The sequence below is a fragment of the Diadema antillarum genome, unplaced genomic scaffold (genome assembly GCF_040938485.1).
Source record: "Diadema antillarum isolate AM-2024a unplaced genomic scaffold, OU_Dant_1.0 seq00000158_RagTag, whole genome shotgun sequence".
Taxonomy (NCBI): domain Eukaryota; kingdom Metazoa; phylum Echinodermata; class Echinoidea; order Diadematoida; family Diadematidae; genus Diadema; species Diadema antillarum.
The window spans coordinates 392,614-399,192 of NW_027271230.1; positions in this window are offsets into that span (position 1 = coordinate 392,614).

Genomic DNA, 6,579 nt, shown 5'->3' on the forward strand with positions numbered 1-6,579 from the left:
ATATCGACATGACAGCATATCATGCGAATGAGACTGCGCAGGCAGAGGAGAGGAGGCGGCTCGGATTCGTGTACGATGGGAACAGTGGAGTGGAGGGGAAGGAGAGGAGATCTACCACAACACTTCCTCAAATGTAGTCATACATGAAAAGGATCGCTGTCCTTTACTTTTGAGTAATATACGTAGCTTATAAAACATGCAGTAATTTATAGCTGTTTATTTGAAGTACTCGAATGGTTTACAACTTTGTTAGTCTAATCCTTGTTGTCTTCATAACAATCGTGGTGGGAAATGACCATTTAAATCCTGGTATCCAGTTTAGAATAAACAAACAAAGTGTATTACCCACACTGCACCACTCTGCGCTATGTAATCGAAGGATGATCTGCGATTGTGAAATCAGGGACCTTCATATATTACAGTACGGAACTTATTGATTTACTTTGTTGTCTGGAATTAGTGTAATGATTATCAGAAACAATCAATAAGTCGGCATCAATAGATGAATGGATCGTTTCTATCCCTGCTTCATGTGACCGAAACAAAAGTTGTCACAAAAAGGGACTTAAAATAAGACTATCCGTCAACTAACAGTGTGCAAAGGTATTCAATGTTTCAAAACAATATTAATATAGCAGACAGTGTTCCCTCATCATATAAATGGAAGTTTCACAAGCAGTAAAAAAACAACAACAACAAACAAGCAAACAAACAACAATTGGCGGTCAGACATTAAATGATGTAGTGTGATAATGTTTGTTTCAAAAGAGTAATGACGATGATGGGTATATGGGTAACACCCTATACTCCACTTGACGCCTCCCTGATCGCATGAGTTTTTGGCGTGTAGGTCTTTGGCAATGACCAACAGTGGTGCAGAGCTCTCGGTATTTACTGTGTACAAGAAATAATGCAGACGTATTTCACTCGAGAAATTCCATCTTGACGACGAGGTTTTAGATGTGTCGTTTGTAGTCATCGGTTCATGTGACAGGTCAAACATGACTTAAAGGGGGTGGCTAGTAACTGATCAGTGGGAGTCATCAGTGGGAATGCTGGGGGATGCTTGTTCAAATTCTTGTGGGATTCGTTTAAGAGTACATTATATATCTATTTTTGTGTGAAAATTATTTGCTTCAGAATGGTCTCATATTCAAGTAATGTGCAGTTTAATGGTTACAGGCTAGCATGCCTGTACAGTGACGGGGCATTAAACTGCACATTACTTGAATATGAGACCGTTCTGAAGCAAATAATTTTCACGCAACAATAGATATATAATGTACTCTTAAATGAATCCCACAAGAATTGGAACAATCATTCCCTAGCATTCCCACTGATTCCCACTGATCAGTTACTAGCCATCCCCTTTAATTTGCAGGTTTAATGATTTTAAAATCAGAATTTGTAGTTGAACATTCAGGTGTGAGCACTGCATGTATCAGGGTGAAGTTGGACAACAGAACAAATATAATTTGATATGTTGAGAACTTTTGTGACTTTTAAAAGGTATCCAGCCTTGAGGAGTGCGAGCAGGCATGTGCATTATTTTGGACACTTTCGAAGTTTCGATGCGAAAGGGTGAGCCCAACTCCTTCTTTCAGATATCACTAAATTTTGTAACCTTTCGTCCTTACTCTGTCCTGGAAAAAAAAAGAAGAAATACTACTCCTCAAAAGAGTGTTGCTTAGCACATGTTGTAGAATGTGGAATGTGGATGAGGAATTCTACCACTAAAAAGACGAAAGCCGATTTTCAGATTTCCGAATAAACTGCAAATAGCAATTACGATTAACGAGAGTGAAATGACACTATACCACCTTTTTCTGTCAGTGAATGGGGAAGAAACTCGTGATTCAGTTCCTATTTGGACGACGCCAGGACACTCACAAATCAATTTGGCGCTACATTGTGCATCGGGTGGTGCAATAATTCTACCCTCAGTCCCATCGTCGTGTTTACCTTCCCCTTAACCTCCACACGTACCCGAAACAATATTACCCTTTTTGTTAGTCGTGACCAATCTGCCAAACCAAGATTCGATTATAATGATGGCGATTTCATGGTAAATGTTGAATTACTATTGGTTGCTGGGCGAATTTTGGTCAGGTAGATCTGATTTTCTGCTGGTAATTTGCAAATTTCCAACCGGTGCGTGGAACGGACATTAGGTACAGATGTTTTTACATCACGTGAGATCGATAATGAATCATGCATAGTGAACGTCATCCCTTCCCGGCTTGGTGCGGTGTTGTCTCGCTCCCTCGCTCATGGACCGTCTCTCCGCCGTCTGCCTTGCCTCTCCTTCCTCCGCTCATCTTCTCTCGCTTTCTGTCAATCACTTTCCGCTGCATCCATGTCATACGTTTTCTCTCTGCATGTCCTGCCTGCATCATACCCGCTTTCGGCACTCTTCTTTCCTTTCCTTTGGCTCTCTATCTCTTTGTAAATTATCTTTACAGTCTTATAGTTTAGGGGACTTACTCATGTTTAACGGTGCACATTACACACACACACGCACACACACACACACACACACACACACACACACACACACACACTCAAACACACACACACACACACACAATCCCTTTATAGATTCAGGCTGGTAAGAAAAGTATAGATTCAAACTCTAAATATGTCCCCCATCTCAAATTACAGGCTCTTTGAAAGTTATTTTTGGTGTCATAATACACAATTTTATTTAAATCATCAGTAAGGCATCGACTGATCTGAAGGCCATATGCAGTGCTCATTGCTCCTCGAATCCTAATGTTTGGATGGTACAGGTACTCATCATGCTAGATAATTGGCTACGGGTTTATTTAATGTCTCTTTGTTTGTTACAAACGTCAAGTTTCTGTTGTATGTGATACAGAAATTGTAATTCCATTGTTATTTGATTTCACAATGTGATAGGTGAGATCCAAGTGAGATCCAAGCGATGAGGGTATGTCCTGTGCTTGCTTCATCTATTTTTAAGTAACCATAGCATTGATTTGTGGTAGAATCCTCAGACAACGATATCTAAAAAAAAATCGTCAAAGAGACGCGTAAGAATGACGATCGTAACAAGGTTCGAGCTGAAATATTGGGTATTTTTACACTATACCATATCGGGAAGCTATATTATTGTACAATTTCTATTGTTGCTTGTGTATAAATTTTATCAATTGATATTATATGTATATAAAGACAATTATTTGGTGCTTTGTTTAATTATAAATCATCCCTTAGGGATGCGTTTGTAGCCATAGAGATTATGGTTCTCTGTTTCATAGTTTCATTTACATATTCCCTGTATTTCCTTTCTTTACGTTTTCCCACTCTTTCTCTCTCGTTTTTTTTTTTCGTGATTCTTAGTCCAGTTCGAAATTGAATGGAACTAAACGGAGACATTTTGCATTATATGTTGTGTCTGAAATAGCATGAAAGATTAGACCTTGACCTTATAATTTCACAACTTTATAATTTAGCATTGGGGGCTTATGTGTGATTTCAGATACAATGTTACATGCAAAATGGCCATTACATCTTTCTTGCTGTTACCTTGAAATGATTTCAACTTTGAGACGTGTTCTCCTTTCAGTTTGTGAAACTATTAAATGATTAAAATGTTCACAGAAGGTGGTCGATCAAGGCATTTTTTTTGTTTCAGAGTAGACGGGATTGCTATATATATAATATCTAGCAAAACTTGCACGAGAGACGTGGCTGTGATGTTGAGTTGAGTATAGTTATATATATATATATATATATATATATATATATATATATATATATATGATATCCGTTAAAGATGCTATTTATACGAATTTTATTTACGAAAGTTATTGGCAGATTTTATTTTGAAGATGGTATCAATCAAAAGAAAAGATGCTTCGTCAGTGGTATCGCGCCCATAATTATCTATTCATTTATTAATTTTGATTCATATTATATTTATTTTGATTCATGCCATCTTCAAAATACAATAATATTGTATTTTGAAGATGGCATTAGCCATTAGCATTATGCCATTAGCTTGACAAAGCCCAATGGACGAAGATTTGTTAAAACAACGTCTTTCATGGAGTTTTGTTAATCACTACTGTGAACGAATGCCCTCTTCTAGACTCCGAGCAGAAACCCTTTGCTGTTATACATGTATAATATATATATATATATATATATATATATATATATATATATATAGAGAGAGAGAGAGAGAGAGAGAGAGAGAGAGAGAGAGAGAGAACTTTGAGCAAAGAAAATGGGTTTTCATCGGGATTCGAACCCGAGACCTCCGAATTACTAGACCGGTGCTCTACCGACTGAGCTATTGAAAGCCCTAGATCGGTGTTCGTCCCGATCTAAAGCTTTCAATAGCTCAGTCGGTAGAGCACCGGTCTAGTAATTCGGAGGTCTCGGGTTCGAATCCCGATGAAAACCCATTTTCTTTGCTCAAAGTTCTCACTATTTATTATTATTTGTTTCTGGTCAGTTTTCCCTTTCTTGTTTCAATATATATATATATATATATATATATATATATATATATATATATATATATATATATAATACGCTCTTTAACAGCTTTAATACCTTTCCAGGAGATGCAGTTATTGCAACAACAACAACAAAAAATCAAGTCAGCTTAAAATGTATAGGCAGGAAACGGGGGCTATCTCACTTTATGAGAAAAAAAAGGCGCTAAGCAATATCTAAAATTGTATAACATCACAAATACATATTTTGACAGCCTTTAATTGTCTTGGATACTTTTGTATATCAAAATCTTTTCATTATTGTTCAATACGTAATCACTGGTAAGATCTTAGAAATTAGATGATATTCAGATAGATACGTGCTCGTAGAAGACAAAGCTACCCAACGTTCATTCTTTCTCGAAATTACCGGTTTATTTTCTTTTCTGCTGTCTTGCTAGTATTTGTTTCATAATTCTAGAGAACAAAACAGGATGTACACTGTTTAATGGTGTTGAGACTTGAGTGTTTGTGAAATGACCATCGTCTATACCTGCAATGCATTTTGGTTGAAGTAGTAAGTGGCAGCACATATGATAACGTCGTTGCCTACGAATTCTCACAAGAGCTCAACTTCGGCTGAAAGTACGCATCAGATGCATGTTACACCAAGAAACAACAGGATGTAAAACCAGAAAATCAAGAATAAGTGTAATTTATTGATAACAATATATCATCGACTTTTGTGTCTGATAATGATAAGTTTATGTTGACCCCTCTGAAAACATGCAATAAAGGAAAGTAAATGAGGAGCGTGGTTGTAAGTCTATGCTACACGATAAACATTAACGAAGACTCCAACTCTCCCGCTTTGAGGCCATTTCCGCAAAATCTCCCGCTTTCCAGCATGACTTTGAATTTTTCCCGCTTATGATATATTTCTCCTTCTTAGATTATAGCTTTTATCCAGCCCACGTTTAGTTTTGCCGTATATTTAAAATCTAAAGCTACCCAGAGAGCATCTACAACCCTAGAGCAGCTACCAGGGCCTGGACCCCGGTCGCAAGGGACCTCGTGCTTTGCGTTCGTGACTTGCGCTACGCGTAACAAATATTAGGCCTATGAGCATGTCCGCGCGACCAGTCTCCAGTTTGCTCGGGGATCTTTGAACGAGATTCTCCAGTTTAATAAATGTTTGGGGTTGGAGACTCAGCATTAATATAATAACTATTAATGGCGTTGGTCAGATAAGACTCAGTGTCAGAGACCATACTGGTTTCTCCTCGCTGCATAGTTTGATACAGGTTAAGAGAACACTCATGAGGTGATAACGTCATTCTGAGACCAATATAAACATTTTGTGAAAACGTACAACTTTAAGTCCCATAACTTCATTTTGTTGTATCGAAGTTTGATGACACCTTTGTGTGTGTGTGTGTGTGTGTGTGTGTGTGTGTGTGTGTGCTTGTTTCATTTTGTTTTATCTATTAACACCAACTTGAACACATGCAGAGTGGAATTTCACTTCAATATAGTCCACAATGAAATTTCGATCATTTTAAGTTTTTGCCTTCTTTTGCTTTGCCAACTAGTCTAACGGCTTTCTAGTCCCGTTGTTTTTGATATAATTATGTCAGGTTGTAATACAAGCTCCATATGTCTTACAATTTCTTTCTTCCGTCTTGCTCCACAAGCCTTTGCAAGAAGCTTCATATTCACGCCAGTAACTGCGTTGCTTTTTGTCTTGATAATGTGGTTTTCTGAGACCAGCAATCCCTCTTGAATTTTTGAATTAAAAGTGGCCCTGAAGAGAGAAACTGGAATTTTTACTGGTTCTTTCGTCGGCGTCAGCATGGATTAGCTTCTGTAACAATTATTTTCCTTTTCTTGTGCCAGGTTCGAGGAAAAATAGCTAGCAGAAATTTTCCACTTTGCGTTAATAGAGCATAATAAAAACATATGGTAAAACTCAGCCCGCGGTGCTTAGAGTAGCAAGGGAGAACAAGACACAATTATGGTGTAAAGAGAGTGAATTGTGATCACAAAAATGAATGAAAGGGGTTAGTTGAGGGTAGCAAATGCATCATAAAAGGCACATATTTTTTTTTTCTCT